This window comes from Buteo buteo, chromosome 18, assembly GCF_964188355.1.
Source record: "Buteo buteo chromosome 18, bButBut1.hap1.1, whole genome shotgun sequence".
In the NCBI taxonomy this organism is placed as follows: domain Eukaryota; kingdom Metazoa; phylum Chordata; class Aves; order Accipitriformes; family Accipitridae; genus Buteo; species Buteo buteo.
In genome coordinates, this window is record NC_134188.1 from 6,914,695 (window position 1) to 6,938,823 (window position 24,129).

General features: G+C 39.3%; 1 protein-coding gene across 2 annotated transcripts in view; it reads right to left on the bottom strand.

The window, feature by feature from the left end:
* Positions 1–13,052, bottom strand: part of TNFRSF19 (TNF receptor superfamily member 19) — a 62,996-nt gene extending 49,944 nt beyond the window's left edge. The window contains exon 1 of one of the 2 annotated variants that reach the window (XM_075050721.1): positions 12,665–13,052. The gene's annotated coding sequence lies outside the window, so the exon portion shown is untranslated. Of the gene's footprint in view, positions 1–7,832; positions 7,972–12,664 lie in introns of those variants that run through there. The other variant, XM_075050722.1, reaches the window with a different exon arrangement.
* Positions 13,053–24,129: the final 11,077 nt, after the last annotated feature.

The window sequence follows — 24,129 nt, forward strand, 5'->3', positions numbered from 1 at the left end:
ATGTTTTAAAAATCATGTTCTTTTTTAGAAGACAAGGCAATATACATAAAGTTTCTATAGCCTTAATTCTCAAAAGAAGAGCCTGCTATCAGTCTAGATTAGAGAATGTCAACGTTTGTAAATCTAACATCCCTAACATATCTTCCTTGCTTGTTAGATGCCCAACTAAGTACATGATCAACAGACAAAAATCAGTTTCCTCAAATATGCCACATATCAGCTGAGACATAGCTGATCATGATAATGTTCATTCTGTGTTGCAGTGTGGAGCAGAATGGGTTTGCCTAGTGGCTAAGACAACCTCTTCTATGTCATTCAGCAGTGAACTAGAGGCATACACAGGGTTTGTTTCTACCACTTACCTAAGGGATATTAACCTCTAAAGATGTGCTAACATGATTGTTTATGATCTGGTAGGCAAAGACTATTATAGAAGACATTTCAAACAGCATAACCGAATCACATCCTACCTCAGACAATTTTTATCATAGTCTCAGAAAAGAAGAAAGAAAGAAGAAAGTTATTTTTTAAGAAGTTTCAACAAACATTATGCAAAAAAAAAAAGGGGGGGGGGAAGACGACTATTTGAAACAATCAGAGAAAGGAAGTTCTAATTTGGGATTAGCTTTTTGGGATTATTAAACCAAAGAACTGCACCTCCACAATCATTAAGAATACTGTGCTTGGCCAACAGAACATTTTTTCTCTGCTTACTTTCCTTTTGTTTACTTGAATCTTTGTTTTAATTTCCGATTTCTTACTTTTCGGTTTTGTCAGTTACCTGGAAATGCAAGTGTAACTTTTTGCTCAGAAATCCAAACTATATAGCAACAATAACAAGAATAAATAGATCCATCTTATATAATATGCTATTTGAATTTGATCCTAATTTGCATACCTTATATGACAGTAATATAATGTCACTGCTTTCAGCTAGATGTGAAAAATAATGTTTTAAAACATTTCTGCCCTACTTCAGAGCTTAAGGACTGACGTTTAATTACACAGTTTTTAGAATGCAAAATAAGTAATTTTTCTCATTGAAGAGTAGAAGAGACTGAGAAATGAAAGGATGGAACACAAAATGTAAGGAAAGTAGTCTAGAAAAAAGATTAAGAACAGTTGCAAAATGCTTTACAATATGGAACTATAACAACAAGCATAATACACTTAAAAATATATAACCAGAATGAGCATAAACTATAACTAACACATAATTTCACATTTTACTGCATGAATACCCTAATTAACAAATTCTACCCCAAAAGAAAGTATACTTCAGTGGCACTATTGATATCTTTTAAGATAAATTGTATTTTGAAGTATAAAAAGAGCTAAAGTCTGTTAGGAAGAATGAAACAGGCAAAGAGGTGTTGTCAGGCAGTGCTCTACAGGAAAGCCAAGATTACATTTTTATGGTTATTTCTCACTTAGCGATGGTAATGGTCTATGGACCAATGACAATTATCAGATTATATGCATGTCAACATGGGTAAAAAAGACAACATACCATCAAGTAATACACACACAGATATAGTATTCGACATAGGTTGCTTTTTTAAGTCTAAGGAAAAAAAAATAAGCAGAGAAATATGAAATGGACAATCTCAGAAAGAATTCTGGATGACCCAAATACAACAATTTGATGTAAAAAGTACTGTAGAACAAATGGAAAAATGAAAAAGGAGAGTCAACAAATTTTCAAAGTTTAAGTGAACAAGGCTGGCATAAGAAGCTGACAGCGCTAATGCTGCAAAAAGAATTAGGTATATAAGAACAGAAGTATGCAAGAACAAGACAATTTCTAGTAATAGCAAAAACCAAACAGTGGACAGAGACAGTAAAAATGCTGTTAAGGGAACTCAGAATTTTCAAGAAATGTTTCTCATCTATGTGTGGAAAGAAACAAGATGGATAAAAACACACATCATTATATTATATCTTCTGGCCCAATACTAACTGAAGATCTGCTAAGTAAAAAGGGATTAGAGAAAAGACAAATTGTGAGACTTTGCACCTCAGTAACCTTGAAAAAAGTATCACGAAAGACTTAAGCTTGCTGCTGTTCAATTTTTATACAGTTTGGCATGCTACAGAAATTCAAGAGTGGTAATGTTATGAGAAGATTAGAAAAACCCCAAGAATAAACATCTCTACACAATATTACAGAAAAGCAGTCCTGCAAAACAAACCTGACTTCACTTGATTCAGAGAAGACAAGACAATAAAGCTAGAGGTCTAAAAGCTAAATAATACAAAATGATTAAATATAAATTCAAAAAAACATACTGAAACAAAAGAGATTTGGGAGAAAAATCCCCCCTGACTTCTTGATTTCATAAAATGGTATTCAGTGGAAAAAAATTAAATACTTCATATGCTTTCTTAATTCCTATAGGAGGCAAAACTTTACATAAGTGTGCAAGTGAAATAAAGCTGTAAAGGTAACTGAATTACTCAGAACTGAATGTCAAGTGATTATTCCAAGTTGTATGAATTTATAGTCATTATATTCCTTAATAATATTATTGTTAAAGAAATAAAACATAGCACAGTTCTAATGTAATTATGACTATCTACATAATACTACCAACATTTTAAAAACAGGATTCTTTATAAGGTTGAAAGTATGTTTTATTGTAAAGATTTATTTTTGCCTCTAAAAACAGGTATGTGACATCAAAAAAGAAATTTAATATCATAATAACTGTATATTTTTATGTCAAGTTTCATGTAGAATTATCAATACAAACAATATTAGTGAACTGTATTAAGCCTAATGACCTAAAATACGGAACTGTAGCATAATCTCAACAGAGTTCGTAATTTTTTTGAGCAGGTCACCTGAAGTATGGAAAAATAAAGAAAATTAAGAACAGCCTGATTAATTGGCCAGCAGATTCAGTACTTGCCATTTTATTGCAATAAAACTATATTAGCTTTATGTAATGAAGCCATATTCATCCTATACATTTTTTCCAATATGCAATAACCTGAAGATTTAATATTGTAAAAAAGTTAGCATATAAACAACTTATTAAAACCAATATTTAAACAAAGCTAATGATGTATTTTTATGTTTGTAATATTCTGGAGTCACAACTGGATTAAAAAACAAATGCCAGTTCTTAACAGAAGGTATTACAGAATAACAAGCAGTATTAAAAGTGTTGCTGGTCACGGTGACAGCTCGTATTTCAGTTTTGGAGTTGCCATATTTGTTATAGCATGTACCTCAAAGACTTATAGAACATAGAAAGCACATGGAGAAGCATGGTGTACTAAACCACATTTTGTTGACTTAGGTGTGGAAATTTTATTGCACCTGTGAAATATTTTCTATTTAAAAAAACATCTACTGCCTTTTTAACACTCTTGCCAAATCCAACACCTTCAAACATCAGAAGTTCCAAAACACAAAGTAAATTTCCAAAATCAAGTGTTTTAGAACTTGCATCAAACTATCATGGACTTTTCCAACTCATCTACACATTTTGCTGAGCTCTTTGTTGACTGATCAATATGTGTACAATGCAATCTCGTAGCTTTAGGTCTATGATATAGTACAAGATATCTTCTAGATAATCTGTCATTTATAATCATCAAATCTTCCAAAATAAGCTTGCAGGTCTATGATATAATACAAGATATCTTCTAGATAATCTGTCATTTATAATCATCAAATCTTCCAAAATAAGCTTGCAGGTCTATGGGCCTTGAAGTTCAGTGCACTTCAGTAGGTTTAGTAGCACCAAAACACATTCAAATCCTTTCAGTAGACATGTATGAATGCCTGTGGTATTCTATCATGCAATCATTGTGCTTATTGTCCCACTTCCTACTAAAAAAACCCCAAAGACTATATACTGGCTATAATACACGAGAAAGAAATTAACTGGTGTACATAAAAAAAAGACATTGTTAAAAGTACAAAGAAAAAAACCCCACTTTCTTTTCATGACAACATTTTGATAAAAATAATGCAAATAGTTAAGGAACATTAATAACTCATTGTATTGAAAGCAAGTCCTGAAGGAGACTAACTGTGCCAGCTGCTTGTTTCCTGTTTCTGTCTCCAGTTTGGTCAAAAAGCCCTGCTTAAAAAGCAGACACTGCAGCACTTAATAACAGGTTGCCATTGGGCAAATTCGTTCTCTCTTGATATCAAGTGGCATTACACCAATGTCTGTTGGACACAAGCCATTCACTTCATATGCATTCAAGTAAGATGTAACTAGAAGTTTTTTGCCACTAAAATATGTGTGACCAAATAGAAATTCAACACATTTAAAGATTATTTGTTCTTGTTCAAATACTGATACTTACAATGCTGAGTTCAGTTATCCTCAGTTTTATTAAATGAAAGAAGAATGTGGACACAAGTTTTTTGAGGTCAGTAAATCATTCCAAATGCATCTTTTTAGGGCAACAGTCATACGCTTGCCCAAAATACTCAGGCAAAAGCAATCATCGCTGGTAAGGTACAGAACTCAAGATACAGAACTTCCATTAAGAAATGTGGTTGCATAGTTTTAAGGTTGTGTGGGGCCTATTATGCATACGTATAAAGAGGGCAATATCAAACAATAAATTAGGAACATGTAATAAATGTATTGTGGAAGTAAGAACTTCCAAACTTCCAGGGTCCTAGAATCCACTACCCTCCAAAATTTACTCCTACATTTACTTGTTTGCCTGAGCAGCAGTCATCATTCTATTTCAAAGTCAATCTGTCAGAAAAATATTTCTTCCTTCTCTCCAAAAAAATAAAGTTTCACCATGAAACACACATCACCTCAAGACTTGAGGCAGCATGATTAAATTATGGCCTACTAGCAGGTTTCTTCATAGATGTAAGCATCAAAACTTTGAAGTCAACATCATCCACCTAAGGGAACAGGAAGTTTTCTAAGGGAAACTTTAGGAGTGAAGGGTCCCAACTTTGAATTCACTTAACTTTCCTAGATCTTGTAAGTTTACCATACTTGATTTGACATCTGTAGTTGACGACCACTTTTCATGCTCTCTGTAACACAGGCAAAGAGTACTCTCAGAAGTTCTGGATAAGAAAGAAGGATGAAAATATAATCACCTTATCTTGCCAACAGAGGTCTCTGGTATCCAATGAATAGGATCTCAGCTCCCTTCTAACCACCCAGTTTCCCACCTGCAGCTGTCAACTGCATGCAATAAAATGACAAGGAGTGGCAGATGGCTTTAGCAGAGTCAGTGCCCCATGGGCAAGGAACAAAAGAAGGGAAAGTACTTAGGCTGCTGCAATGATGAAGACAAAGGGAACAAGTTAGGCACAAGAACTTCCACTACAGAGCTACACATTGTTATTCTGTCTCATACTTCTAGAACACCTTCCCTTTACACCCTGCCCACAACCCTTGTACTCTTCCCATTTATGAAGTAAATGAGGTCTTGTCTGACCACATTTGCTCCAACTGCTCTGAGAAGGACCATGTGTGGAAAAAAAAAAGGCAAAAAAATTACTGTCAGCTAGGTAGCATTCATCACATTAAATATCATGTTGAATAAAACCATATCTTTCAGAAGCTGCCATACATGAAATTGTAAAAAATTAAGCAGCAGATTAAAGTTGGAACATGGCTGGTGATAGAGAACATTTATATCTATTTTAGGGGCTGAGGGAGGAGAGAAAGGAGGTTTAAATATAGCCAGGAAATATTTGTGCTCCTTCTGAGTACCATATGCTTTGAGTTATGTTAGCTTAAGTAGCTGACTTTACAGGAATAATGGTGATAATAATTTAACACCCCAAAGAAGCATCTCTACAGTGTATTCACTATCATATACATCATTTACAGAATGCATTATATCCTAGTGTCTCAGAAAGGGTATAATCAGCAAAACTTGAGAAGGAACTAGATAATTCATCCCTGGTTTTGCTACTTACAAACAACGTTCCAAATCCATGCTGGTAGAATTATGTAAAATAGTTTATCATCCATGTTCTTCAACATATCCAGACTCTCATTAGTTATAAATTATAGTAAAATATCAGAACAAAGGTACAATGTGATGACATTTTTCCTACACTTAAAGCTTTTTAGAGGATCAGAACCTGTGATTCACACAAGAACTCCTAATCCCATTGAACCGATGAGACAAACAATGAGCAAATCTGTGCTTCAACTTCAAAACTGTGGTAAAAAAAAATTCTCCTTCTGTTTAATACATCTCACTCATCTCAACTTCTAGGAGACACTAGTTCGCTAGATGAAACCTCAGCGTAGAGCTGCATTTGTACATATTTGTACTTAGATATGTGAATAAGTAATACAATAAAATGAGAATGACAATATTCTATGTATATTTCATTTATACCAAAGTATACCAATAGTTATTTTTCAAAGTGATTTTTTAAGAATCATAAATTATAAAGCATTTGGCTGGTTAATACAGTAACTATTGCAATGATGCAATGCCAATGTGTTACATTTGTCCAGCCACCCTTTAGCGGTTTTGGATAGTATACAATGTCTTCAAAAGCACAGACCTGAGTTACTTTCATTCTCAGCATTCTCTTTTATTAGGATTGCAACTGCAAGTTGTGAAAACTGAGAAAAAGTAACTTGCTGCCTCCTTAACTGACAATTTAAACCTCTTATTACTGAACTAATAAAGAAGTTTACTTCTCTTTCTAAAAAAAAAAAAAAAAAACCAACCAAAAACCACCACCCTTTGCTTATATGGTAAAAAGCTTCCAGCTAGTATACCTAACTTGTTTTACATGTGATGGTGAAGGTGTGCTTGAAAGAGATTATGCAGTAGTTAACAAACCTACCTACAGATTGAATCCATTTGCCACTTTTGCTCATACTAAACACTGCTGGACCCCTTTGTTAATTTGATAAAAAGCATTCATTTAAAGTAGTTGTAAGTATAAAGGTGGTAAATGGGTATTAAGTATCAAGATTTTTTATGAGTATCAGGTAAAGCTTTCAGCCCAAAGCCAGAGTAATGGAGACAGACATCAGGAAAGGAAGTCTAACAATCAAAGGCTTTTCAACAGAACCATAATTGTGGCTTTCCAACCTCTTACCAGCCCAGAGAAAAAGTTACTAGCTCCTGTTCCCTCGACTCCAGCTCCAAAACTGTTTGAAGCCAACAGCAACTTATTTATGCAGTAGACAGGAGAAGAGCTTGTGAACAAGAAAGCCCGGCTTTCAAGGGCTTTTTGTTCGCCGCACTCCGGAGCGTGGAGGAGTACTTTAGGGCTGTCGAGATCTGCGAAACCCAGCAACATCAGCTGCGACTCTCCTTTACTGCACGGTGCCCTTCATACCCACTGCGGGACGCCTCGGGTCGGAGGGGCCGCTTGGAAAGCGGCAGAGCGGGAGCCATCTCGGGGAGGAAAGGATCCAGCGGAGCCCTTCCCTCCACTTCTTCCCCCCTCCTGCCCCGCAGCCTCCGCTTTCCGCGGAGGGTCGTTCCCATCATCTCCCCCCCCCCCCCCCCGCCCTTCTCCGCACCCAGCAGGGCCCTACGCGCAACGGGAAGGCAGAGCGGGCCGGTGCCAGGCGTGCACCGGGGCTGCGGGCGTCCGGCACTCGGGGGTCAGCCGCCAGCCAGGCCAGTGCCCCGGGGGGTGGCGGGTGGAAACTTGCGCGGAGCCCTGGGGAGCGGCGGGCTCCCCTGCTTCCCCCACGCCGCCCCGCTCCGCGCACCTTCGCCTCAGAGCCTCCCTCCAGCCCGCCGAAGGGGGCGAGGGGGGCACCGCTCTGAGGGAGGGCGAGGGCCAGGGCACGCTCCCGGGCTGAGGGGACGGGGACCGGACCCGCCCGCGTCTCCCACGCACCCACCTGCCACGCCGCGGCCTCGCTGGCCGCCCCGGCGGGGAGCCGGGGAGCCAGCCAGCCAGCCGGCCGGCCACTCGCCCGCCACCGACGAGCACTCGCCCGGCGCCCGCTCCCTCTTTCACCTCCTCTCGCTCCGGCTCGCCCCGTCACCCCGGCAACGCCGCGCCGCGCCGCGCCCCTCCCTCCCTCCCTCCTTCGCCGGAGGGGAGGGGGCCGAGCTCAGGTGACCGGAGGCAGCCAATCAGCAACCCTCCCGCCCCACGTGCCGGGGAGGCGCGCGCCCGCGGAGGCAGCAGCAGCGGCAGCGGCAGCGGCGGCAGGGAGGGGCCGCGCGGCCGAGGCGGCTCGCGGCAGCGTCGCGCGGGCCCCGCGGCGGGGAGCGGCCGTTATCGCCCGCCGCCTGAGGGGGAGGGAGGGGCCCTGCTCCCGCCTCGCCTTCTGTGAGGGGGGGCTGCCCGCCTCCCGCTTGGGGCTCCGCATTCGGGTCCCGTTTATCCTGCCAGGCTGTCTCCAGAGGCAGCCTGGGCTTCGGGGGGCATTAGCCTTGGCGTTGCCAATCTCCCTCCGTCGGAGCCCTGGCGTAGGAGTGCTCGCGGCTGCCTAGCGCTGCGTCGTTAAAGGGATTGGGCAAAACCCTTTGCCGCCATCGGGAAGGTGAGTGCAGAAGGAGGCCTTGTAACTCACCGAAGTCCTTTCTGCCTGTCCCACCCACAGAGCTTGATGGGGGCCCTCTGACAATGCGCTGCAAAATTTTCTCCTTTCCAAAGTACTTCCATAGGTTTATTTTCCTGCTGCCTCTGAACCTGAAATATTTTTCCATTCTGGAGGTAACAAGTTACCTACCCACCTATAAGCATAGTGTCAATACCAAATGGGAGTTCAGAAATCCAGCCCTTCACAGAGAATAAAGTATTCACGGTCTCTAGAATGGGTGTACTTTGCTGCTACTTGCTGTGACATAAATTAGGAGCTTTCCTGAAGTTAGTGATGCCTCAACATTGGTAAAACCAATCTTGGAGACCTTGGTGAAAAAACTGCTACTGCAGGGATTTCAGGTCATTAGTTTTACTTCCAATAAAAAGGTTGATGATACCACTACAGTCTGCACAATTGTATGGATACACCGGGAATTGACTTAAGTTGTGAAGAGAGTGAACCAATGGATATACTTGGCAGTAAAGCATTTTCAAATAAACAGAATTTTTGGGAGCTTCTCACAGAGATAAAATTTTGGAGTTCGCCAAGCACGCGGACTTTTATAAAAACAAGTAGCGCTTATTGAAATACAGCAAGATGTCTGCAAAGAGATAAATGGCCACTGCAAAATTAGTTGTTTTCAACTTAAAAAAATTAACTAACTCAGAATTTACAGGGGGTTTCATATAATTATCTTAAAAAGCCCCTTCAAAGAAGAGTTTTGCTTCAGGACCCTTGCCAGAAGGAACTCTGCAAGAGGCTGGAATTTCAGTGAGGAATGGCATGCTACGGTGCAACGGCGGTGCATCTGTTGTGAATGGCAGCTGCTGCACAGCACTAAGCATGCTACATCCTCTCGCTATTTACAGACAACTGTTTCGTATGTTATCTGTTTTCTGTAGACACCAGTGAAATGTATTCCATGAGTTTTTCTTAGTAGAGTCATCATGTGTGTTTCAGATACTCGTTTTAAAGTAGTATAGTTAGAAAAGTGTATTAAAACATCCCAGAGTTCTTAGAGTGTTCACTAAACCCTGAGGGCTACCATACAAAGAAACATTAAGACTTTCTCGTCAGACAGGCGGTTACTATGCCAATGAAGTAAGAGCAACATGTAGTCTGTAACACTGAAACTTCAATGTTTAAGTCCATGTTGTAGCACATAAAATACTTCCTCTAAATGTAAAATGGATGAGTTAATTCTATTCATCACTGAAAGATGTTGCAAATTGCAGGGTTACTTTTGTTTTAAATCATGATGCTTCTTTTAAGGAAATGGAAGAGTGAACTGTTAGAGTAGAGAAAGCAGAAAAGAAATATTTGGAAAGTAGTTTCAGCTGACCCCTTTGATAAGACTAAGTTGCGTGACATATCTGATGTGGAAGCAGAAATTGTACAGCAATAGGAAGTTGTTATCTCCATATCTCAAATGCTAACACAGTTCTCCCAGTCGACTGTGAGATAGATCTACTCTTGTTATGACAGCTGTTGGAAACTGATGTCAGTATAACTGTGCAATGTCTTTTGATAGTCTTAACTATTACAAACCTTAAAATATGTTTATGATGTTATCTAAGACACACTGTTTGGAAATGGCTCTATTTATAATCAGAAATTGCTCAAGCTATTTTAATAAGTAAATTATATACTTGTGAGTTTCCTAGTCAGATTTGCTTGAAAAAGCATTGTGAACTTTTTCTTCCTGAAGACTTAAGCCTGAGGATTAATTAATGTTTATACAGCACTTTGTAAAAGCAAAGTTGCAAGTGCCAAGAATTATTATTGTTTAATCTTTAAAAGTCAGATCAATGAAAGACTAAACTGTCAGAGAACTGCTATTTAAAATAACAAAAAATGCTGAAAATCCTCTCCCCCCCCATACTTAAATATGTCCAACTGTGCTTTCATTTCAGTCTCGCTTACATACAGACAAGCAAAGATATTTTTCAGTTTAAATGGGTTAACGCCCATCTGTGTTTAAATATGTGGGAAGATTACCTAAAATCCTAGGGACTTTTTACAAAATGAAAAAAATCTTTGTTTCTGAAATGCATTTCTAGGGCCTAAATATTGCAAATATTTATATATGTAAGTCCTACTCATCAGTGTAATCTGTCTGATTAACCAGTGTTACTTCTGTGCACAACTTTACCCATTTGTGTGATGGGTCAGATCCTTACAGAGATAGTTTAATTGTATTAGACTCACATAGCTATTTTGACTTCTAAGGAAAAAGAATCCTTACATTATTTTTTTAAATTTGCTTCTCTTTCTACTTTACAGCAAACACTTTTCCTCAGAAAATAAGTGTACATGTTAGAAGACTAGCAACAAGCAAGAGAAGATTGTAAAGGTAGAGAAGCTTATCAGTGAAATATAGAATTAATAAATAAAACCATCTTTTCAAGGTTACAGAAACATGTTATAGTACATCATTTTCATTTAAGGAAAAATCCTAAATTTTGCTTTGGCTATGCCTTAAAAATTATTCTTCCTTGACAGCTACACACATATTATTCATGCAGTGCTAATTACTTTCGTTACAATGTAATTGACTTGTTAAGTCAGAATATGAATTAATTGGTGGTATAGACAACTAAATGATACCAAGTCAGGCCTAGTTAATCTGTGTCTGGCATATTATCTCTTGATATTCAGTAAATTTAAAATTTATATATACAAATATACTTTTAATTAGAAGACACAAAGTTTGCAGACTGACTAATGAAAGCTGACTATGTTTATCTGGAAGTGTTAATAACTTAATCTTATTCAGATGGAAGCAGACTGTTAAAATTTGGGTTTGCATGTTACTATGGTGCATACTGAAATATGAACATCTTGAAGGTCCTATGGACTGATAAACCTCTTAAAGAATACTTTTCAAACAATGTTTAACAGCTATCAGTTATGGTGACTTTTAGTTGCAGTTTGTTAATAAACAGATGTACTTAAGATTTATATACACTTAAATTTATATTTAGGAATTTACATCTAAAGTCACTATTTCAGAAGAACTCACTATCCACCATTAAGACTAGATTTTCAAAGAGCTCAGTGTCTGGAATGTTGAACTTCTTTGCAAGTCTGGCCCCAATTATGGGTTCTAAGTTCTTCTGAAAATCTAAATTATATTTAAATACCTACAGAAGAAGCTTGAGTCTTATTTTAACAGACTGGCTCCAGCTGCAGGCACAGAACACTCATGGATTTGGCCCAAACTCATCCAAAAATCTGGCCCTTCAAAACTGCAAATGTATAGTGAATAATCCTAAATCTTCTCATGATTGTTCCTTTATAATGAATGTCTGGAGTAGGTGTCTTAAATTTTCTTAAACACAGTATATGTTCATAAATATGAATTTGAGGAACACAATACAAAATACTGTGAATGGAAATTGCTTCACTGAAATAGAAGTATAACTTCCATGAAGTTCAGCAAAACCAGGTGTTTGCTTTAGGTAAGATTTCTTTAATATCTTCATTAAAATGCCTTAAAGGAAACTTCTACCATCAGGTTAAAATGTTACTTTGATAATCAAGATTTCTTTTCATATGGTATAGTTGAACTATCATCTCTTCAGTCTTTAAATAGCACCAGTTCCCTTTTGTATATGAGGTTGTTAAGTTTATAAATTTAGTTCTAATAACTTGTGGAAGAGGAGACTTTTTTCATCTCAAGTATGGAACTATTAGGATTAAGAGTGTTGCTTGAAGAAGTCACAGTTTAATAATGCACTGAGAGGAAATAAAGAATACATAGTGTGTAGGAAATATGGTTGGTCTTTTCTTAGAAAATAAATACTCCCCTAAGTCATTTAATACTTGTATTCAAATATAACTTTACAAACTATAACTATAGACAGTAGGAACAAGCAGTGCACACCAAAATCTTATATACCCCCAAAATACTGAAAAACTTTTGATTTTGCTTCACTTTTCAATTGTCCATATATTCTAGATAGTCTATTCTCAATATAATTCTGCCTAAGAGTTGCAAATAAAATGCTGCATAAATTATATATAATCTTTCAAACATTGAACACACAATGATGTGTGTAGTATTACTGTTTATGTGAACTTTATAATTCCTTAAAATCTTGCAACACAAAACTGCAAAAAAATACAAAATCCAGTACCTGTTATCTGATGAAGTTTTCCAGTGCCCAGGCTTTATGCAGCTTAATTTCACACTGCCAGAGCTTCTGTATTAAATGCTTTTACCGCCTTAAAAAAAAAAAAAAAAAAAAAAAAGAAGTATGTCAGCACAAGCCCAGACGAAACTCCAAATCCGGGAAAATAAAATTAACCATGCAGATCAAAGGCAGACGAGCACTGAGACCAAATGCCTGTAATCTGATCAGTGATCAGTTGCCATACATCAAAGGCAGTGCTTTGGAGAGGAAAAAGAGCTCCTTTTCCAGCAGGTAGTTGCACTCTTAAATTCTGCCTTTCAGTACTCTAGTTCTTTTGTTAAAAATCGATCACTGGCTCCCCCCCCCCCCCCCCCCCCTTTTCCTTTCTTGTGCTGGGAGAATGCACACGATTCTGAAATGCTTGAGTTGAGTGGCTGGATCTGTAGCTTTTGAGTTCCCAAGCTGTGTTGTGGATTGTGTGTTGGAAGCTTTCCCCAGTGCCAGCGGGTTCCGCTTTATCCCTTTCATCTCGCTGAGCTGCAGATCCCATGACATCATTCAATGCTGTGGGACTGGTTAGAGAGCTATAATACAGCCTGTGGGGGAATACAGCTAAAGAGCAACAAGAGTTTGCATGATTTCTAATCAGGTTAGTCCATTGTAACAATCCCAAGGCTCACTTCAAAGTTTTCATTACACGAAAGTTTCCTCCCAAGAAGGGAGAATAGGGTAGCTGTAAGGTTTTGTTAAAAAGATGCTTTATAATTTTGTCTGCAATAGGAAGTTACAATTTTCCATAAAGTTTTGGAAGTCGGATATGCAGGTCAGTTTGCTAGGCAGCTGTAATACATGACAGAAGACTACTTTTGCTTGTCTCTTTATTCGGGTTTGGAGAGGAGGAAATGGTGTATTTTGTGCACTGGAATTGGTTTTTGCGCTGGCAAACCCAAGCACAATAGAGCGTGCTCTTAGTCCCTGCTTCACGTCCTCCCTGCTACTTACTGTGTGGCCTTTTGCAAATCATTTTATTTGAGCCTGATTCATCTGTGGCTCATGATTCCTTTACGTAAATGAGCTGTAAAGCTGCCATAAGTAACTCACAGAAGGTTTTAGTGCAAAGGCATTTTTTAGCTCGGGTAGATTTGAAGTGGTTACCGTTGGCACTGTCAGCAGAGAGAGGCTTTTGGGGGGGTAAAAGTATGTTGACAGACATTCTCCGTACTGCTGCAGTTCATAGACCCAAGCATTGCTGGAGGGTCCTGTGCAGCCCTGGAAAGCAGGGGAATTCTCAAGGCTGCGGTGACTTGCCCTGTTTCGGTGCAGAGGAAATGCAGAAGAAACGTACAACTGAATTCCACTTTCTGTGATCTGAGGCAAGGTTAGCTTTTGGCACAGAGATTAATTCAGCCCTTTGCACTTCAGCTGTTAATAAAACATACAGATATCAAGCAGGATGGCTTTTAGGATGATCAGCCATATTGAAGATGCCACTGAAGTTCTCATAAACGCATATGCCATACTTTGGGTATACCACATGTGCAGATGAAAGTGATACAAGCCCATCAACTGGTAGACTCCTGCAAATATTTGCTCGCTGAGTAACCGAGAATTCATTTAAAAGGCATAAGTAAGACGAGGAAATATCCTAGTCACGGCTGCCGTGAGCATTAAAACCCAAAGCAAACAATCAGCAGATAATGGGTACTGGACAGTCGAGTGGGAGAGCCCTAGCCTAAGCGTCTTGCTGAGGTTCCTGCCTCTGCACCCCGTTTGCGGGCTGCAGCCTCCTCCCGCTGCCCGCTGCCCCCCCCGCCAGCCGCAGGGCGTCCTTCTCCCACTCCTGCAGGCCTTTCGAAGCCGCGGAGCTGCCTGTCCCCCCCCGCAGAGCCAGAGCCGGGCTGCTGCTGCCCGCTGCCCTCAGCGCTCCCCCCGCCCTCCTGGGCCCCTCGGCCTCGGGGTGCTCAGGAGAGAGCGAGCTGCTCCTCCTGCGGTCGGTAGATTAGGGAGCCTTCTGCTGGTGGGATGATGTACTGTGGACAGCACCAGGCCAGTGCTTCGTAGGGGTGGTAATTAACATTTCCAGAAAGCTTTGAGATCCTTATAAGGGGTGCTAGAGAGTGTAATTTTGTTGCTAGTTGGACATAGTTTAAATATTGTTTTGGATCATCTATCCAGGCAGGCCTTTGGGGGATGTTCTCGTTATTGAGATGGAGGAGAGGTGTTGCAGGTACAAAGGAGTATCACTCAGGTAATGAATCCGACTTTCAGGAATACACTGCTGGAAAAGTATGTAAACAAACCATAAATTTCTCTCTTTCTCTAATTTCCACTTCCATCTATTGCAAACAAAAGAAAATTATCCAGGCTGCTTACTTCTATTTTAACATTAATTTGCGCTCTTCTGACATACAACTTCCCCCTACTCACTGGAAGATTTTTTGATAACAGTCCATTTGTTGCTTTCATGGTAAAACTGGAAACGCTTATGTTAAAATAAAATTTACGGGTGAGCTGTACAGAACTGAATTAGCCCTTTACTGTTCATTTCAAAGGTGCTTTTCTTTACAACAATATTGTTCACAGAAAGCACCTTTTAGTTCTCTGGATTGTAAGCAAAAGCATGTCCTGACGGTCTATTAGAGGTCTTTGATCTTTCTTTTGTACATATGAAAAAGAGAAGTAAGGTTAATTATTACCAATTTAACCTTCTAAAGCTTAAGCATTGCATTTTGCATTTATGACACTATTTTCCACTGTGGAGCCTGGCAGCCTGAACAATCTGTTATTTCCTATTCTATGGCTTCCTCAAGTTTTGATCAGATGTGTCTAATAATAACAACAGTTGTCTATACCATTCAATATTTTTTCCAAAGGTTGATAATAATTTTTTCTCCTTACATAAAATGAAGATAATACGTATATATTGTGATTTGTGTAAGGCACAGAACAGACTAGTACCAGAGCCAGAAACAGAACCTATGTAACATGACACTTCACTTATACCTTCTAATCATCAGCTCATGCTTCCTCTTGTAGTCAACAACCCAGCAAAGCATTCAAGCACAAATGGTCTGATTAAAATCCATTGGACTACTCACTAGACGTTTGATTCTAATCACTGAAATTACTGGAGTAGAATCTGACCTGAAATTACTGAAATTGGGTATCTGGCTTGTACTCACTGTTTAGGTATCTAAAAAGCTCTTCTCAAAGAAGTCCTTGTGATTCCTGTATGAAACCAGAGAGAGAGGTGTCTCAGAAGTCCTGCAGAGGGAGATGCTGTCTTCCTGATTCATTGCTTAAACTTTTCTAAACTTAGACAGAATCTTCCTTCAGAAACATTGAGTGGATTTACCATTCTCTTTACTATGTGAGGACCTCAAGCTCTTAAGGAGGTTGCTTCATTTTTCTCCAAAAGGTTAGGCAATAATTAGACAAGGCTCTTAAATTAGGCAGGTTAGATCCCATGTTAGGAATTTTTAGGGAAACAGAACACAGCCCAGGGCTGCTACATTGGGACAAAGCCATAAAAGATAGTCAGCTGATAGAAATGAGAACTTTCTGGAGATGTTTCTTAAATATAACTACATCTTAAGAAAAATGCTTTGTGGAAGAAACAATCAAACCTATCAAAAAATTGACAGTGGTTATACAAAACCCTGCCCCATGCTTAACAAGGATCTTCCAGTATTCATGCTGTGCCTAACATACTTCTATCACATACATCAAATGATTTACTGTGTTGCTTTTTATACATGCTATCTGCACCACTTCACTGTACATCTTCTTTCACCTTTCCTTCAGTCCTTAGGAGCTCCAACAGATGTTCAGGGAAGAGGTCAGGAATCATCACAGAAAAGGCAGTGCCAGCAGTATAGCCCACTCACTGGCCATGCAACCATTGTTTGTGCTAACCACAGCTGAAGAGTATCCAGATACTGGATATCCTATTACAAATGTCACACCAGCAGCATCAGTGCAGTTGCAAGCTTTTATCATGCAGATCTACTGGGGCAGCTGTCCCCTGGTGATCAGCGATAGGCTGCTGATTTATAGAGGTGGAAGACTTTTTCAGAGCTTTTTGTGGCAGGTCAGCACTGGCTCTGAAGCAGTAGTTGTCAATCTAGGCCCCAGCTGTAGTCAGAAGTGCTGATCATCACCCTCCTAAAGTGTTAGGGGGATACTGTTCCATGAGGCTAGTCAGTCCTGTGGTCAGGTGAGATGCTTTAGAATACCCAAATCCACCCCACTGCATGATCTATGTTGCCATCCCACTAAAAGCTTACACCCCATTTCTGCTTTATCATATGGGTGTTTTAAGTCCAGGTATTGCTGATACCTACTCCCACTCCCTGCTACAGTGCTTGCAATCTCCTTGATAGTCCTAAGGTTCATAAGAACTTCAACTGCAGCACCTTTAGGCAGAAAAATCAAGACCCTTTTTCATTTCCTGAAAGACTGGCTCACTGTTATCACAGAGTATGTCATCAGACTTACCATAATCTGCAACACTCTGCACAGTCATTGCAGAGCAACTTGTTCTAGTTAACACTAGCTTTGAAAGTAGCCCCAGCAGTTTTTGACTTTCAGGTAAAAAGCCCTGTCTACCATTTATATGTTCTGTAATGGCAGGTCTTTGACCTCATGACGTAGGAGGAGAAAGCAGCTTTGGTTTGCCTGTCTTTGGTCCTGAATTTTTATTGCTGTTTGCCTGTGGTTTTTTTTTTCCCCGTGGCTCTTCATAGGACCCAGCTTTGACTGGTTCCCTTATGAGTACCCTAAGATCTAAGCAAAATGGAGATTTTTGGTTCTTGGATCACCAGGTGAGCCACTCTAAGGGAAGCCTCAAGGGCATTCCCGCATCTAGGTAATGTAGAATGTTGGGAATTTGGCTTTGAGGTTGTCCTCAAGAATAATGTACATGCACCCTGTAGGAAGTATTAGTTAATTCACCTGTGTTTGGGAGTCAGAAGTTGTGGTTTTATTCCTGGTTCTATCACATGGGTATGACTGGAGGCAAGTTACTTTTTCTCACTGGTTAGATCCTCAGTTGTGTAAGTTATAGCTAAACTTAAATCAAAGGAACAATGGCAGTTTATGCCATATGGCCATCCAGTCCCCCTCAGTATGTTTTCCTATCTCTTTAAAAATAATGTAAAGGTAATTATTTGTAATACTGTACTTGGGATAATGCAAACCAATTCTGTATGCATTCCAAACCAAAATAATCTGGTTCTGAAACTTCAAAAGTTTCTGTATTTAAAGTGTTCTTGAAGAATAATAAGAATAATAAGCATCCCTAGGGCAATACTGTGCTTCTCACTTTACTGTGCACTGAAGTTTCACAGCCCTTAGCTGTCCTCACACACACCTGAGAAGTGAATCAACAGCTTAAGAGCTGTGTCTTTGTTCCTTATTGTTTCATTAAATGAAAACATAAATTTTCTTCCCTCTTCTACATTGAGTTTTTCACTTGTACTGAAATGGTCCACTGTGATTTTCTACCTATTAGAGTGGGTGAAGCTCCGCACCAGCACGCAAACTTTAATAACTTAGCATTCTTTCCAGAGGTGCTGGTGGAGTTGTGTCAATGAACTGACTTCCCCCAAGGCTGTGGGAGCTTGATCCGTAATATTGTTCATGTAGCTAGAACAGGAGATTAAATAGACCCATGATTTTGTAATTTGTATTTCAGAAGCCAATGGATGCTTTTGAGGCACTATATTTTCAGCCTACTTTAAAAAAATTACGTACATAGTAGCACACCCTTCTCTTCAGAACACTTTATTATCCAACCTTTACTCTTAAAGCATGCTAAGGTCTCAACCTGGTTATGCCACGTTTTGCTAAATGTTGAAAAAAACAGCATAAAAACCCCCAGTGCTCCAAATCCAAATCTAACTGTTCTATAGAAGAGGCAAAGAAAGCAGGCTAAGTGGGAAGAAAGGGAATGGAGAAACAAATCTGATATGTGCAATTAACTGATCAGGAGTAGAGATCATAGCTGGCCACCTGCCTAGTTGTTATCAAAACACATGTTTAGAAGTATTCCCTTAAGGCAACTCCAGCAAAACAATTTCTAAAAGATCATGAAGTTAGTTTCAACTAAGAAGAATGTTCTTATTTTAGACAAAATGATGTTTATAAATACTTATGTCTGATCATAGAGAGAGTGCAATCACATGACCACATTTCTATCTCCAAACTTTTGCTCAGTTTTGCTCTTTATTTTCACTTTGTAGTTTGGAATTTTCCCCATTTAAATAAAACATCTTCAGTGTAGCTCATAGATCTTATACTACTTCTCCCTTTCCCTTCCCTTTTTTCTGTCAATTTTAACCAGGATTGGAGAATTGGCCCTCTTTCCCCATCTTTTTTTTCCTCACACGTAATCAAGAACAAACTAAGAACAAGTTAACTTACTTTTTTTTTATCAGTGCTTCATTTTAAATTGTTTTCTAAAATACTATTTTATGCCAGAGCTTTGATTCAGTGGCCTATTTAGTTAAGGCATAAACTTGTAAAAATGTAGTAGTCAAGATCCTCAGCTAATACTTGTAGCTTCCTGTGAGTTATATCAGTACAGACCTGCTACCAATACAGTTCTGCTTTCCTTGATTTGTCATTACTTTGGCATCTGGGAGCTCACTTTAATGTAAAATCCCATACTGCCTATATCAAATCCTATACTCCAAAGTACACATACTGCAAACACAAATCCAAGTCTCTGTGCTGAGCAATTTCAGTTCGTTATGGAATGACTGCAAACTGCAGGTACTTATTCCTTCTGCATTTAAGATACTAAGACCCTGAACTTAGTCACTCAGAAGTTGATAATCATCTTGAAAAGTGCAAAAGGGGTAGAGAGTTGAGGCTTCTTTAATTCCATCCCTATAGCAAAGCGCTTGTACGTCTGTATCTTTAAGCAGGAGACAGTCAATAGGACTTAAGTATATTCATATTTCTGAACTGGTGCCTAGTCCCCATGTTTTTTTTGGAGATTCAGGCATGAAGAGGTTTTCCTCAGACAATGATACAGAAACTGACTTGTAGAGCAGCATTAGTGTAATTTTTGGATGAGTTTCGCCTCCTAGAGAGAAAAATAGGTTTATTCAAAGAAATTAAAGACAAGAAGATATACAGATTGTCACCACTCTTAAATACGCAGCTTTGATAAATAGCGCTATCATTAAGAAGACATCTGAAGAGAATCAATGTCTCAGAAGAAATAGTAACTAGATCTAATCCCTAAGCAATTGTCTGCAGTCCCAGTTGCAATGCATCATTTTTTCACATATTCCACTTTGAAAGAGTTGACAGATTTGATTATTTTTCTTTTCTTTTTTTTTCCTGTTTATGGATGATAAACTATACTTTCCCTGTATGATGTGATAGCAGCTTTATCCTACTGTCTATAAGAAATCTTCCATATTAGCTACAGCCATAAAAATGCCAAAAGAATGAGGAAAAAAATAAACAAATGAGCATAAGTTATAAAAAGGATCAGGCTCAGCTGATATTTGCTGCCAGCTTTTTTAAAGCAGATGTTCTTCTTCTGACATTCATCTGTTTTTAGTCTGGAGTTCTGTATCTAGTTTGACACACATTTCCTAGCTCATGATTTGTAAAGCTTTTATATATTTTCCCTAGATGCATTGTTGCACTTTCCCTTACCTTCAAACTCTTTAATGCTCTTCTAAAAAAGAAAGAGCTATGAAAAAATAGTTTAAAACAACCTAAAATCAAGAGACTAATTGAGGATGACTCAGGAAAAGCAGTCATGGGTTCTAATATTTTCAAAGTAATAATGTAAGTGATGAGAGGACAGCTTTAAGATTTGGTTGAAAAGGGTTATGAAGGTGTAACAGATTTTTTTAATCAGGAAAATACTGTGACAGCAGTTTATCTTAGGAAAGGTAACAAAAAAAATCATAGTCAAGACTGGTGACTATCATCTAATGCATATTAATTCCTTACTGAAATTCCACAGAAAAATCACTTCTTAGAAGCCTGTTTATTCTGTGAAACATGACCTTGCATGACAAAGTATTTTATTTCTTGATTTATTTTTGTGTGATATGCTTGCTTTCTCTCAAAATGTTGAGCTATAGAAATGTGGCTCCATTATTTGTGTGATATATTCCAGTTTCTGACCTATTCTATGTACTTTGGTGTTAAACACATACTTTTATCAAGGAATGAACTGAACTTTATAGAATGGCCAAAACCATCAGAAACATGATAATGCCCCTATTGTTCTACCACTTAACATCATGCTGTATGAAGCAATTCCTCCTTTTGTTTATTCTGGACCTGGTGACTTGTTTCACTTGATACCCAGAAGTTCTTGTAATAAAATAAACAGGGAATATTTGTTCCATACCAACATTTGGGATTTTATTTTAAGTTTTCAATAATCTTTGCGTTTGCACCCTAGAAAATACTGTTTTGAAACTACTGTCTCATTTGGCACTTAGTATTAATACCTAGCAATTGAAGGGCTCCATGATCTATGAGACACTGGGTCCTTGGTATGTTCCACAAGATCACAGCAAATGCTTGGACTAAGCCTTATGCCCTGTTGGGACTCCTGCCCAATTGCATGTTCGTGCAGCAATGCTGATCTGAAAGAAAATAATCTGGAAGCAACAGACATAGGTAGGTGTAAAAAAAATGGAGGTATCAAAGTGATCAGATTCAGAGGGATCAGAGTCCTGTGTGGGAAGTGTCAGTAGGTCAAAGATAGCAGCCTGGCAGCCTGCTGCAAGGGGAAAATCAGTTATTTGGGAGGCTGGAGATTTTGTGAGCAGGAACTGTGTGGACATGCAGTCTACAAGAGGCTGCAGAATGGGAATGGATCTATAGGGTAATGATGGGTTATATACTGAGATCACTGTAATAATTCAGTAGCAAGTGTTTTCAGAAATTTTAGGTGCCACTGCTATGGCAGTGTAACCGTTTGCAGCAATCACAATACAGATCTTGTGTTCAGTTCCTCCTGACCCCGCAGCATCTGGCCCTACACTGCCCCTGCCTTTCTCCTGCAACCCAGATGTTATTTGCACAGCCTCCCTTCTCCAGCAGAAGAAGGAGCAGAGGCTAGAACCTTTCTGTGTTCTCATGTCCTTTTCTCTGTCCTTTGAAATGCCTGCTGCTTCTCAGAGCAGACTGAAGTATTCAGTAGGGAATCTGTACATCTGAGAAGGGGAGAGGATTACAAAATGAGGTGCTGTGGAACAGGAGAGTGAAAGGAGGTGAATGTAGAGGAGATCTCAGTGCTCTGAGAACCAGCCTCCTTTGCAGCATCCACTGTTGGAAGTTATTTTGAAGAAGAGGTCCTGGTTCCTCCCTGAGACCAAAGTGACTGCTCTGAAATGGCACTGACCTTTTGTGCAAAAGTTTTAGTAAGACTGAAACACTTATGACTTCATAGTACTTATCGGGTACCAGTGTCACTGAAAAATTCAAAAAGTATCACTGATCACTACTACAGGAAAAATGTGTATGAAGGGATCTCTGAGAATGGTTTGTTTTCATTTCCTACTGATCTTTGTCATATTTATTTACTTAAAGTGAAGAAAGCCTGTTATTTCATTAGCTTCTGTATGTCCGTCCCCAATATAGTGTTTGTTCAGGTAAGCAAAACTACATCAGTCAAACCAGCTACAAGTACCTGCTCTGCACAGCTAAGCCGTACTCACGTTCTGGTAAACTGCAACCCCGGTTAGGCACTAAGCTTCCTACAGCCGTATCTTTTGGTCTGAAGTGCCAAACAAATTGGTGCCACAATTCAAATTTCTTCACAAAGTCTTATGGAAGAACCTGTTTGACCTTCCCTTTCACATGCTGGAAAGTGTTTGCAACATGCCAACATCTTAAGTTAAATAAAGCACGTAAGGCTATGCCCCGTCTTACTTCACTCCATGACCTGAGTTACAGCCATTGCCCAAGAGCAGCACTTTCTTGCAGCGTCTCTTTCAGCAGAAGGCAGAAGGGCCAGAAACGATGGCAAGAGCTTTGGCTTCCCCTCTGGAGGATACAGTGAGTGGCTGATGGGAGAACATGCAGATTGTGTATGAACTTGGCATTATATCGACACCAGGTGCTGATTTTAATAGCTATGTAATCTCCTGTGCTAAACAGTAATCGGAAGCAGGTTTGCTGATACCGAGTTGTCAGACTACAAACAAGCTGCAGTCAGTTCTGTCATGCTGAACAGGGCTGTGAAGCACTACCTGGAGATATTCTGGTTGGAGAAGGAAAATCTGTGTTGCTGGGCATTTGTGAGGCAATTATTCCTGTGATTTATCCAACCTGCACGAGCACTGCTGATGAACAAGCACCCGACTGGGACAAGAGAACAGCTAGAACGATCAATTTTATGTATGTGCTCTTTGTTTCCCTTTCTAGCTCTACTTGGTAAATATACATACATAATTCAAAAAGAAAGAGTGGTTATTCTTTCATTTTATACCCCTTTATCAGCCACAGAAAAGAATGAACAAACACTGGTAAGGATGCAATGACAGGACATCTGATATCTCTGAGACTTATATATCTGAGGGAAAAGGGGGGATCTAACTACCTCCAGATAAGCATACAGGACAACTGTTCATTGTTAATTCAGAGAGCCCAACCTTTTTTCTAGTGCCCTGCCTCACAAAGCTGTATGCTGTACCTGGCGGAAGATCTAATTACTCAAAGACTAGTTGCTTGATGGTGTTAGAATTTTGACTGACTGAAAACAAAAAGGTTTTGTTCTGTAAACCCATCTGAATGGTGATGTGTCCAATACTGTTCATGCTATTCCTGCTGTTGGAAAAGGGCTTTAGCCAGCAGTGGGTTTAAGACATTACCTGAGGACAGGTGTGGCTTCAAGAACCCTCAGGACACCACTACTATCTGGAGGAGCAGAAGGTGCTTTCTGTGAAGAAATAGAGGGGGAGATGGGATGGATGTATCAAATACTAATAATTTGAGGCATTGTTATATGATTTCAAAAAACCTCTTATTTCCTAGACTCTTTATGTTGATGGGAGTGTGCAGATGCAGGCCAAAAGCCATTATGTAGAGAGTTTAGTTTCATGAAAGCTATCTTTTCCTGATGATAGCCATCATATTATTTTAAGAATGAATGCCCGTGGAAGATGTTAAATTGCTGGAGATTTCCTCTAGCACAGAGAAAGCCAGTGGGCAGAATGGCAGGTGAACACAAATGAACACGTGTTGAAATGTGCATGAAGATGATGATAACCTGCAGTTAAGAGGTATATTGCAGTATTTACGAAAATGCAGAGTTTTACGTATTAGTGCTGTATCTTCATGCAAGATTTGCAGCAGAACAACCTTGAAAAGTGCCTGTAAGACCTTGCACAGTGTTACAGTTATTCAAAGAGAGAATTACAAAGAGTAAGTGCTTTAATAAAGACCCTATCTTTTGCACAATAAAATGAAAGATTCTGATGTTT